Source organism: Mobula birostris, chromosome 6 (genome assembly GCF_030028105.1).
Source record: "Mobula birostris isolate sMobBir1 chromosome 6, sMobBir1.hap1, whole genome shotgun sequence".
In the NCBI taxonomy this organism is placed as follows: Eukaryota; Metazoa; Chordata; class Chondrichthyes; order Myliobatiformes; family Myliobatidae; genus Mobula; species Mobula birostris.
In genome coordinates, this window is record NC_092375.1 from 79,964,819 (window position 1) to 79,978,680 (window position 13,862).

General features: G+C 40.0%; 1 protein-coding gene across 1 annotated transcript in view; it reads left to right on the top strand.

Annotated features, from left to right (window-relative positions):
- Positions 1-13,862, top strand: part of LOC140199135 (uncharacterized) — a 162,969-nt gene that overhangs the window by 29,267 nt on the left and 119,840 nt on the right. The window lies entirely within an intron of this gene.

The window sequence follows — 13,862 nt, forward strand, 5'->3', positions numbered from 1 at the left end:
AATAGATGACCCCAACAGACTCACAAGTGAAGTGTTGCCTCAACTGGAAGGATTGTTGGGGCCCTGAATGGTGGCAAGAGAGGAGGTGTAGGGACAGGTGTAGCACTTACGCTTACAGGGATAAGTGCCGGGTGGGAGATCCGTGGCGAGGGACATGTGGATAAGGGAGTTGCGGAGGAACCAATCCCTGTGGAAAGCGGAGAGGGGTGGAGAGGGAAAGATGTGCTTAGTGGTGGGGTCCTGTTGAAGGTGGCGTAAGTTGCGGAGGATAATGTGCTGGATCCGGAGGCTGGTGGGGTGGTAGGTGAATACATAATACTAATTTTGCTCTTTTTAGTCTTTACAAGTACTCTACAGGTTGATCAAGATTTGATTACTATGATGTGCAAGGGTTTACTTAACACTACCTCAACCTCATTATGGCTGTCAGTATCTTCTGGGAACTGGTGTAATTAAAAGGCAGTAAGGCAATTCACAACCCTATGCGCTCTTCCAGCTTCACCCTAAAATAATTGCAGCAGAAGTGGTTACTCAAAAGAGGCATAAGGGAAAAGGGTATGACTACAAGTGAAGCAGGTGTGGGGATCCAAAAAGTAACACAGAAGCAGATCCAGTGCTTACACTTTTCTAATGCGTACGCAATCCTTGCAGCCTGTGTTGAGGGTGTAGTAAAAAGCAATGATGTGTGATGGGGCACATTATATGTATGAGGATCGAATCAGGAGCAGGTTTATCATCAGTGATGTATGTTGTGAAATTAATTGTTTTGTGGCAGCAGTACAACACATTACATAAAAATTTCTAAAAGGTGCAATAAAAATATATTAAAAGTAGATAGTGCAAATAGAGAGCAAAATAGTGAGGTAGTGTCGTTGGTTCATGGACCATTCAGAAACCTGACAGCAGAGGGAAAGAATCTGTTCGTAAAATATTGAGTGTGCATCTTCAGGCTTCTTTACCTCCTCCCTGATGGTAGTAATGAGAAGGGGGCATGTTCACAATAGTGAGGGTCTTCCAAGATGGAGTCTCCTTCTTGAGGCACTGCCTGTTGAAAATGTTGCCAATGGTGGGGAGGTTAGTGCTCATCATGGAGCTGGCTGAGTTTGCAACATTTTGCAGCTTTTTCCAATCCTGTGCAGTGGCCCCTCCATACCATACAGAGGTCCATAGTACACCTGTAGAAATTTGCTGGATTCTTCCTGACATACCAAACTTGAAGTTGCTCACTCTTTCCTCCACTGACCCTCCTCGATGAGGACTGGTGTATATTCTACCAACTTCCCATTCCTAAAGTCCACAATCAATTCCTTGGTCTTGTTGATACTGTTCTGTACAGGTGAGAATGTGTTGTGAAAGTTGTACTACCTACTTGGTGTCAGGGTTAAGGACATCACGCAAGATGAGTTAGATCAACACATTGAATTCTTGACTCAAGTATTAGTGTGATGGAAATTTATTTCAACATGGGCACTGGCATTAGCACTGGAAGCTGCAGAGCTATTAATTTGGGATTAACTTCACATGAATTGAGCTGGAAATAATATTCAGAAGAAATGAATAACTAGAGCTGCAGGTGAGGTTTTAAATTCAATTTTGCAGGTAGGAAGATTTAAAGAGAAAAGAACCAAGTAATAAAGTTTGGATTGGATAGGTTATGGGTAATGAAAACCAGAGTCTATTGAGAAGGGAAGAGCATGAAGATATTCCTCCAGAGTTTAAGGAGGGAAAAATGGTAAACAAGGAAATCTGTCTATCTGAATGAACATAGTATTAAAAACAAATAGATAGATGAATTAACAGCACAAGGAACTCAAATATTACAGTGTAATAGCCATTACAGAAATGTAGTTGTAAAAGTGATGAATGCTGGAAATTAAATATTCCTGGATAGTTAGAGGGAGACACAGTTGGAAAAAGTGAAAGGTAATTCTAATAATAAAGAAAGCAATAAAGAGAGAGGATCATGTCTGAAACAGTCAAGAGTTCTGGGTAGATAAGAAACAGCAAGGAATGAAACAAAGAGTGGTCTATAGAACCTCAAGCAATATTGATAACATGGAGCATTGCATAATTAAGAAAGTTAAAGGTGCAATTATTAAGTGTTATATAGTATTCATTGCAGATCTTTAATTAATACTGTATACAGTCTGGAGAAACCAAATTTTTAATAATAATGTTGAGGAAGATGATTTAAAAGAGTATGAAACAGATGGTTTTCTAAATCACTATGTTGAGGTACCATAGAAAATTGGCTATTGTTAATCTGGTTCTTCAGAGAAGGATGTTCATATATGAAAACAGAATCGATTTAGTTCAATCTGAAACGAAGGTTTTAAATTGAAGCCAAACTACAAAGTTGTAAGACCCTAGTTCTGATGAAGGGGTTTTGACCTGAAATGTAACTAGAATTCTCTTCCCATAGATGTGGCCTGACCTGCTGAATATCTCCAGCATTTTCTATTGTTAATGTAAAACTACTTTAAAAGTTATAATATATAAGCAAAGGCTATTGTTTGAAGTACTAACACATAGTCTGCACAAATGTATATCCTTTTAAAGCCATAAAAACCCAACATATAAAATGGTCTAGTGGTTAAGATATGAAAAGGCTTTTAAGGTTGCTATACAGTGCAGTAAGCCGGTAGATTGGCAAAGTTTCAGAGTTCAGTAAAGCAGAACTAAGACATTCATAAGGGAAGAGAAAGTAGAATACAAGAGTAATCTGGTGACAAACACAAAAATAAAGTAAACAAAAACCTTCTATAGATTCATAAGAAAGAAATAATTAGGACAAGTTAATGAAAGGTCCTCATAGGATAAAACAAAATCAATAATATTGATTAATAAGGAAATATCAGGGAAACTATTTTGCGTCGGTTTTCATGCAAGTAGACCTTGAGACGTAGGAGCAGAATTAGACCATTTGGCCCATTGAGTCTGCTCCACCATTTCATCATGGCTGATCCAATTTTTCTTCTCTGCCCCAATCTCCTGCCTTCTCCCTCTATTCCCTCATGCCCTGACCAATCAAGAATCTATCAACCTCTGCCTTAAATATACATAAAGACTTGACCTCCACAGCTGCCTGCAGCAAAGAATTCCACAGATTCACCACTCCATGGCTAGAAAAATTCCTCCTCATTTCCGTTCTAAAAGGACACCCTTCTATTCTGAGACTGTGTCCTCTGGACTTACACTCTCCCACCATAGGAAACATCCTCTCCATATTCACTCTATCAAGGCCTTTCACCATTCAATAGGTTTCAATGAGGTCACCCTTCATTCTTCTGAATTCCAGTGAATACAAGCCAGAGCCATCAAACGTTCTTCATGTGACAAGCCATTCAATCCTGGAATCACTTTCGTGAACCTTCTTTGAATCCTGTCCAATTTTAGCATGTTCTTTCTAAGATAAGGGGCCTAAAACTGCTCACGATACTCCAAGTGAGGCCTCATTAGTACCTTATAAATTCTCAACATTACATCTTTCCTTTTATATTCTAGTCCTATGAAATTAATGCTAACATTGCATTGCCCTTCCTCATCCCAGACTCGACCTGCAAATTAACCTTAAGGAAATACTGCACAAGGACTCCCAAGTACCTTTGCACCTCAGTTTTTTGTATTTTCTCTCCATTTATATGCTAGTCAACCCTTTCATTTCTTCAATGGTGCATGACCATACTTCCCGACACTGTATTCCATCTGGCATTTCTTTGCCCATTCTCCTAATCTGTCTAAGCCCTTCTGTAGCCTCTCTACTTTCTCAAAACTACCTGCCCCTCCACCTATCTTTATATCATCTGCAGACTTTGCAACAAAGGTATCAATTCCATCATTCTGACATATAACTTATAAAGAACCGGTCCCAACACACCACTAGTCAATGACAGCCAACCAGAAAAGTCTCCCTTTATTCCCACCCTCTGCCTCCTGCCAATCAGCCACTGCTTTATCCATGCTAGAATCTTTCTTGTAACACCATGTAACTTGTTAAGCAGCTTCATGTGTGGCACCTCGTCAAAGGCCTTCGGAAAATCCAAGTACACAACATCAACTGATTCTCCTTTGTCTATACTGCCTGTTATTTCTTCAAAAAATTCTAACAGATTTGTCAGGCAAGATTTTCCGTGACGAGATTTTACCATGTGCCTCCAAGTACCCTGAGACCTCATCCTTAATAATCAAATCCAGCATCTTCTCAACCACTGAGATCAGACTAATTGGCTGATAGTTTCCTTTCTTCTGCCTCTCTCCTTTCTTGAAGAGTGGAGAGACGTATGCAGTTTTCCATTCTTCTGGAAGCATTCCAGCATCTAGTGATTTTTGAAAGATCATTACTAATGCCTCAACAATCTTTTCAGCCATGGCTTTCAGAAACCTGGGGTGTACACCATCTGGTCCAGGTGACTTATCTACCTTCAGAGCTTTCAATTTCCCAAGAACATTCTCTCTAGTTATGATAACTTTGCACACTTCATGATCTGTGACACCTGGAACTTTCACCATACTGCTAATGTCTTCCACAGTGAAGACTGATGTAAACTACTTAATCAGTTTGTCCACCATTTCTTTATATCCCATTACTACCTTTCCAGCATCATTTTCCAGTGGACAGATATCCACTCACACCTCTCTTTTACACTTTACACATCTGAAGAAACTTTTGGTATCCTCTTAAATATTATTGGCTAGCTTACTTTCATTTTCCATCTTTATCTTAATGACTTTTTTCGTTGCCTTCTGTTGGTTTTTAAAAGCCTCCCAATCCTCTAACTTCCTACTAATTTTTGCTGTATTATATGCCCTCTCTTTAGCTTTTATGTTGGCTTTGACTTCTCTTGTTATCCAAGGTTGAGTTATTTTTCCTTTAGAATACTTCTTACTCTTTCAGATGTATATATCCTGTGCTTTCCCGATTGCTTCCAGAAATTCCAGCCATTGCTGCTTTGCTGTCATCCCTGCCAGTGTTCTTTTCCAATCAATTCTGGCCAACTCCTCTCTCATGCCTCTGTGATTCCCTTTACTCCACTGTAATACTGATACATCTGACTTTAGCTTCTCCTTCTCAAATTTCAGGGTGAATTTGATCATGTTACGATGACTTGCCCCTATGGGTTCTTTTACCTTAAGCTCTCTAATCAGTTCTGGTTCATTGCGCAACACCTAATCTAGAATAGCTGATCCTCTAGTGGTCTCAACTAAGAGCTGCTCATGGTAGACAGTAAGCATTTGGAAATAATGGAGGCCAACAGGTCTGGTATGAATGAGGAGATGAAAAAATTGTTTTCTGTCACATATATACAGAAAAGGGCTAGTAACCTCATGAAAGATCCCATCCACCCTGCTCATGGGCTGTTTGCCCCACTCCCATCAAGGAGGAGGCTACATAGCATCCATGCCAGGATCATCAGAAAAACAGTTACTTTCCCCAAGAGGTAAGACTGATCAATGCCTTCACCCACTAACCCACCCCTCCACACTGCCCACCACTGCTACTTTGTCATTTCCTGTCAGTCATCTTATGTACAAAGACTTATGTGCCTAGCCTCATCTTAAGGACATGCAGTCAAACTATGTATTTAGGCTACTTTAGGTATTTATATTTATTGTGTTTTTTATTTTTGCGTCCTTTATCTTTTCGGATTTCTTTTTGTGCTGTATTAGATCCAGAGTAACAATTATTTCATTCACCTTTACACTGTGTACTGGAAATTACATTAAACAATCTTGAATTTTGTTTTTTTTTTAAATGAGAGAAATCAATGGGACTGAAAGCTGTTAAATCCTCAGGGTCTGATAACCTGAACTTTAAGATTTTAAACAAGGTGGCTATAGAAATAGTGGATGCATGTCATCTTCCAAAGTAAAGTTAACAAATGTAAACACGAGGAATTCTGCAGATGCTGGAAATTCAAGCAACACACATCAAAGTTGCTGGCGAATGCAGCAGGCCAGGCAGCATAAGAAGGGATGAAGAAGGAAAAGGAGAGCTATAGAGTTGGAAAGCACACTACCATCTCTAGTTTCTCAGAAGGCTAAGGAAATACAACATGATCTTTATCAAATTTTATAGAAAGCATCCTATCTGATTGTGTCATAGCCTGGTCTGGTAAATACTCTGCCTCAGACTGCAAAAAATTGCTGAAAGTTGTGAACACAGCTGAGTCTATCACCCAAAGCTAGCTCCCTTTCCATTTGACTGCCTACACTTACTACTGCCTCAGAAAAATACAAACAAAGAGCACCCTCCCCACCCTAGTCACTCTGTCTTCTCCATTCTTTCATTGAACAGAATTTTTTTATAAAGCCTGGGAACAGGTACCACCAAACTAAAGATAGCTTCTTTCCCTCTGTAATAAGACTCTTGAATGGATGTTCTTGTACGATAAAGAACTCTTGATATCAAAGTTCAAATTAAGTTTATTATCTAAGTTTGCATATGTCACCATATACTACCCTGAGATTCATTTTCTTGCAGGTATTCACAGTAGAACAAAGAAATAAACTAGAATCAATGAAAAACAATACTACCCAATGTGCGCCATAAGATAATCTCTGCAATTACAATAATAGTAATAATATTAATAAATAAGTAAATATATAAACTGAGAACATGAGTTGTATGGTCCTTGAAAATGAGTCTGTAGGTTGTGGAATCATTTCAGTGTTGAGGTGAATGAAGTTATCCATACTGATTCAGGAGCCTAATGGTTGAATGGTAATAACTGTTCTGCAACTTGTTATCTCAATCTATCTCGGTATGACCCTTGCACCTTATTTGCATCTGATTTTGAGGGATAGCCATGTATGTGAGGAACTTTGCTCATGTCCTAGAAGGTTGTAACAGCTTGAGAAGTCTGGGATCCCTCAGTGAAAATCTGGGAGAAAGTGGAGAACGCCACTAATTTAATATTTCAATCCATTATATCTACAATTTTGCAGCCTACAATCTGTCTCATGCCATTGTGATCCATAGTATTTGGATTCAAAGATGGATTTTTATGTCATTACTTTTTTGTTTGACTATCAATGCAGCAATCTCATGTGCTTAATTTTTAACCATATGAGATGTATCCCTTGACTCTGTTATTACAACCAATTTAATCCCTTATCAGTTACTGTCCTTTGAGAAACACAGTTGGCCCAAATTCAGAGTTATCACACTAATCAGTTATATGGCACCTGTACATTTGTTTTGAGAATTGCAACTGTCAGCTATACTGTCCTGTATATGAGATGAATCACCGCAGAAAGAATTACAAGCCTGAGAATATTCTGTAACACATGTTGGTTGAGATTTACTGTAAGTCGCTTGTCACAGATAAATTCATGTTGTGTAATTCTGCTTTCCCAAATGAAAAGAGACGATTGTATGAAAAGCAAATGCTGGTATTTTAAAAAGTGAAGGATATGTTTTTAATTAAATTTGAAAATAAACTTTTGAGAAGAAATGCAGAGATTCATAAATCAATGATTATATGGTTACGTAGACTTCAGCTGGTAATTTTTCATTTTACCCCACACCACAGCCTTAGTCAGTTTGATTCACTTCACCTCTACTTCGACCTGGTTCATCTCTTGTATCTGATGTTCCCAGTGTAGCCACCTATTCTTCAGTGAAACATGGCGTAGATAGGGAGCCACTTTGTCGAGCACTTTCACTCCATGTGCCACAGAAGATGGAAGCTCTCAGTGGCTACTCATTTCAATTTGACTTCCCATTCCCATTCTGACGTTTCTGTCCATAGCCTGGTCTGCAGCCATGATGAGGCCATCCTCAGGTTGGAGGACTGGAGGAGCAATGCATCATATTCCATCTGGGTAGACATGAACAATGTTTTCTCTAAGTTCCAGTAATTTCTCCCCCCCTCCCCCTTCTGTCTTTATCCATTTCCCATTCTGGTTCCTCTCTCATGCCTTCACTTCTCACCTACCTATCTCCTCCCTCTGGTGCCCCTCCTCCTTCCCTCTCTAGCAGTCCACACTCATCACATATTAGACGCCTTTTTCTTCAGTCCCTTATTTCTTTCACTGTTATGTCCTACCTCCCCCCCCCCCCCCACCTGGTCTTACCTATTTCCTGCCAGCTTCTCCTTCTCCCCACCTTCTTATTTTGGCTTCTGCCCCCTTCCTTTCCAGTCCTGAAGAAGGGTTCTGCCTAAAACGTCAACTATTTATTCATGTCCATAGCTGTTGTCTGACTTGCTGAATTATTCCTTCCTTTTATGTGTGTTGCTCAAGATTTCCAGCATCTGCAAAATCTTTTGTGTTTATAATTTCCTTATTATCCAGGTTCAGGACATTGCCAAGATCACACAAGTTGAATCATTAGGTAAACTCTAGTACTTGTAATGTTCAAGTGTGAAAATGTTCCCTTTCTGTAATAGTAAATACTATGACCATAATTTATAGAGGAAGAACATTTTGTCAATTCCCCAAAATTTATTAGTAAAAATTGTGGGCAGTAAAATCATAATTTTGGTTTCTTCAGTGACTGAAATAGTAAGTTGGATCTCAGGCAGTTCTGGTTTCAACCTGTATATGTCAGCAGGGCACATTTTTAATAAACAAAATTATGAAGAGGGAGTGCAGATTTTAAGGGTGGGAAAATATTGACAGCATAAATATTGCTGCTGTTCTTCCAATCTTGCTACCATCCTCACTACAAAAATATTATTTTCTCTTTTGATATACTTGTCAGAAGTGAACTGAATGCTTTTTGACTAATGATTTCAAGATAAAGTCTGTTCTCTAAAGCACAGCACAGGTAGCTTACAATTGCTGGCTCTCGTGGATATAGTAGTGGCGAACATGGCACCTCTCCAGGACAATTCCCCTTGTAACAGGGAAAGAACAACAGCAATATTCATGATGTCATTATTTTCCCACCCTAAACTGAAAGTAAAAATCTGCTCAGCTGACATATACAGTTTGAAACCAGATGAATTCCGAAGAGGTTTGGGAAAGTAATTCAGGTGGTGTAAGATTAAGTAAATGGATAGACTGGAGAAACTTTGATTGTTCTTCTCAGAACTGTGGAGGTTGCAAGGAGATCTGATAGAAGTTTCTAAAATCATAGAGTCATTGAAAAGTACAGCACAGAAACAGGCCATTCAGCCCATCTAATTCATGCCAAACCATTTAAACTGCCTATTCCCAATGACCTGCACAGGAACCACAGCCCTCCATACCCCTGCCATCCATGTACCTATCCAAACTTCTCTTAAACGTTGAAATTGAGCTCACATGCACCACTTGCATTGGCAACTCATTCCACACTGTTGCGACTCTCTGAGGAAGGAAGTTTTCCCTAATGTTCCCCTTAAAGTTTTCACCTTTCACCCTTAACCCATGACCTCTAGTTGTGCCACCCAACTTCAGTGGAAAAACCTGCTTGTATTTACCCTATCTACATCCCTCATAATTGTGTATACCTCTATTAAATCTCCCCTCCATCTTCTATGCTCCAAGGAATAAAGTCCTAACCTATTCAGTATTTCCAAATAACTCGGGTCCTCCATTCCTGGCAACATGCTTGTAAATTTTCTCTGTACTCTTTCAACCTTATTTACATCTTTCCTAGAGGTAGGTGACCAAAACTGCACATAATACTCCAAATTATGCCTCAGCAACTTCTTATACAACTTCAACATAACATCCTGGCAGAACATTGTGGGCCGAAGGGCCTGTAATGTGTTGTAAATTTCAATGTTCTACGTTCAATCCCATCTCCTGTACTTGGTACTTTGATTTATGAAGTCCAATGAAGCAGGGGGATGGGAACTAGGCTGACTGAGCTGAAGATGAGCCAGCAGCTTTACGAGTAGATGATGGGTGTAACATGAATGTAAGGAAGGACAAGCCAGTCATTGGGTATAAACACAGACAGAGCAATGAGTTAAATTGTACCACAGAGGCAAAATTCAAAAGGGCGAAGAATGCAAGACTGAAGATGCTATATTTAAATGCGCGTAGCATTTGGAATAAGGTGGACGAACCTGTGGTGCAACTAGAGGTTGATCGGTTATGACATTGTGGGGATGACTGAGTTGTAGTTGAAAGAAGATCATAGTTGGGAGGTGAGAGGTTAACATAAAAGGATATATTTTGTATCAGAAGGACAGGCAGGAAGGCATAGGTAGTTGTTTAGCTCTGTTGGCAAGAGATGGAGTTACATCTTTAGAAAGAGGTGGCTTTTATTTCTCTTATAGCTACGAGGGCACTCTGGCTTAAATGGAAGGATATCGTTCCGCCTACTCACACTCAATGGTTACATGATGTTATGTCATGTTTAACTTTAGAGAAGATCCATTGTTCAATTTCTGAATCTAGCCAAGACTTTCAAACATTGTAGGGACCATTTTTGAACTATTTTCGAAACCTTTGATTTGCTGTTAAAGTACAGATGTTGGCTAATAACATATTTCACTATATGATAAGGATTTTTTTTCCCTTTTTTCTTTCTTTACCAAACAGCTTCGATCTTGGTAGTGGGTTTAGATTCTTTTTTTGTATAATAAAATTATCACATTTCAATATTACGATTTAATTTAATTTACATGATTATAGGGTAATGAGATTGCAAGTGTGACTCAAATATAATGTATTTGTTATTACCTATTTTTGACTTTTATATATCTTTGTGTACTCTGTATTCTTCTATGTAGAAAATAAAAATATTGAAAAAGAAAAGAAAGAGGTGACAGGGTCAGAGAATGTTGAATCTTTGTGGGTGAAGCTAAGAAACTGCAAGGGTAAAAAAAAGTCATTATGGGAAGCAGATAGTAGTCAAGATGTGGGGTTGAGATTGCAAAGTGAGCTGGAAAAGGCATGTAGTAAGGGTAATGTCACAATTGTAATAAGGGATTTCAATGTACAAGGGGATTGGGAAAATCAGGTTGGTGTCGGGTCGCAAGAGGGGGAATTTGTTGAATGCCTATGTGATGGCTTTTTAGAGCAGCTTGTGATTGAGCCTACTTGGGGAAAGGCTGTCTTAAATTGGGTCTTGTGTAATAACCCAGATCTTATTAGGGAATTTAATGTAAAGGGACCCTTAGGAGGCAGTGATCATAATATGATTGAATTCATACTACAATTTGAGAGGGAGAAGCATTAGCCACATTTATCAGTATTGCAATGGAATAAAAGGTATTACAGAGGCAATGAATGTGGAGCTTGCCCAGATGGATTGGAGGAGGATACTGGCGGGGATGATGGCAAAGCAGAGATGGCTGAAGTTTCTGGGAAAAGTTCACATGCTGCAGGATAGATATGTCCCACAGAAGAAGTTGTTCTCAAATGGCAGGGTTAGGCAACCATGGCTGACAACGGAAGTTAAGGATTACATAAAAGCCAAGGAAAGGGCATATAAGGTAGTAAAAGTGAGTTTGCATCAGTCTTCACTGTGGAAGACAGTAGCAGTGTACCAGAGGTCTGTGAGTGTCAGGGAGCAGGAATAAGTGCCATTGCTATTACAAAGGAAAAAGTGCAAGGCAGACTCAAAGGCCTTAAGGTGGATAAGTCAACTGGACCAGATAGACTACATCCCGGAAAGGAAATTATTGGCCTGTTAGCCTAACCTCAGTGGTTAGGAAAGTGTTGGAGTCTATTATTAAGGATGAGGTTTTGGGTACTTGGAGACTAATGATAAAATAAGTCAAAGTCAGCATGGTTTCTGTAAAGGGAAATCTTGCCTGACAAATCTGTTAGAGTTCTTTGAGCAAGTAACAAGCAGGGTGGACAAATGAGAGGCCGTGGATGTCATTTACTTGGATTTTCAGAAGGCCTTTGAGGCTGCTTAACAAGAAAAGATACTGGCATGGATAGAGGAATGGCTGACAGGCAGGAGACAGTGAGTGGGAATAAACTTTTCTGGTTGGCTGCCAGTGACTAGTAGTGTTCCACAGGGGTCAGTATTGGGACCGTTGTTTTTCACATTGTTTGTAAATGATTTAGATAATAGAATTGATGGCTTTGTGGCAAAGTTTGTGGATGATATGAAGATAGGGGGAGGAATTGGTAATGCTGAGGAAGCAATGCGATTGCAGCAGAAGTTAGACAAGTTAGACTAATGGGCAAAAAAGTGGCAGGTGGAATATAGTAACACACATCAAAGTTGCTGGTAAACGCAGCAGGCCAGGCAGCATCTATTGGCAGAGTTTCAGTCGACGTTTCAGGCCGAGACCCTTCGTCAAGACTAACTGAAGGAAGAATTAGTAAGAGATTTGAAAGTGAGAAAGGGAGGGGGAGATCCAAAATTATAGGAGAAGACAGGAGGGGGAGGGATGGAGCTGAGAGATCTGACATGCCCATCCACGGCCTCCTCTACTGTAAAGATGAAGCCACACTCAGGTTGGAGGAACAACATCTTATATTCCGTCTGGGTAGCCTCCAACCTGATGGCATGAACATCGACTTCTCTAACTTCCGCTAGTGCCCCACCTCCCCCTAGTACCCCATCCGTTATTTATTTTTATACATACATTCTTTCTCTCACTCTCCTTTTTCTCCCTCTGTCCCTCTGACTATACCCCTTGCCCATCCTCTGTTCCCCCCCCCCCCCCGTCTTTCTCCCCGGATCTCCTGTCCCATGATCCTCTCATATCCCCTTTGCCAATCACCTGTCCAACTCTCGGCTCCATCCCTCCCCCTCCTGTCTTCTCCTATCATTTTGGATCTCCCCCTCCCCCTCTCACTTTCAAATCTCTTACTGACTCTTCCTTCAGTTAGTCCTGACGAAGGGTCTCGGCCTGAAACGTCGACTGAAGCTCTTCCAATAGATGCTGCCTGGCCTGCTGCGTTTACCAGCAACTTTGATGTGTGTTGCTTGAATTTCCAGCATCTGCAGAATTCCTGTTGTTAGGTGGAATACAGTGTTGGGAATTGTATGAGAATTCATTTTGGTAAAAGGGACAATAGCACAGACTATCATCTAAATGGGGAGAAAATTCAAATATCAGAGGTGCAGAGAGACTTGAGAGTCCTCATACAAAACTTTCAAAAGGTTAATTTAACAGGTTGAGTCTGTGGTAAAGAAGGCAAATGCAATTTATTTCAGGGGGAACAGAATATAAAAGCAAGAAAATAATTCTGAGCCTTTATAAGACACTAGTCAGGCCACAATTGGATATTGTCAACAGCTTTGGGCCCCGTATTTCAGAAAGCATCTGTTGTCATTGGAGAGTCCAGAGGAGGTTCACGAGGATGATTCCTGAAATGAAGAGGTTAACATATGAGTAGCATTTGGCAGCTTTGGGCCTGTAACTCACTGGAATTTTGAAGAATGTGGTGGGGTGGGGGGTTTAGGGGAGGGAGATCTCAATGAAACCTACCAAAGGTTGAAAGGACTTAATAAATTGGATGTGATGTTTCCTATGGTGGGGGTATCCAAAATTAGAGTTTCCTGATTGGTCAGGGCATCAAAAGATATGGTGAGAAGGCATATGGTGTGGGTTGAGTGGGATCTGAGATCAGTGATGATGGAATGGCGGAGCAGACTTGATGGGCTGAATGGCCTAATTCTGCTCCTATGTCTTATGGTCTTGTGTGCTAAAAACTCTCTTTATGATTCTATCTATCTATCTATCTAACATGAAAAGTATAAAGAGTGTTTGGAAAGAAATTAATCCAAGAATCAAGAACTGGCAGTCATAGAATAAAGGTAATTGCCAAAAGAACTCAAAGGAGTACAAGGAAAATCTTTTTTTCAGTGGCAAGTAGTTCTCTGCTAAGATTAATAGTCGAGGGAGATTCAGTTGTAGTGTTCAAAAGGAAACTGGATGAGTATCTGAAAGCACAAACAACAAGAATTCTGCAGATGCTGCGTTCACCAGCAACTTTGATGTGTGTTGCTTGAGTAT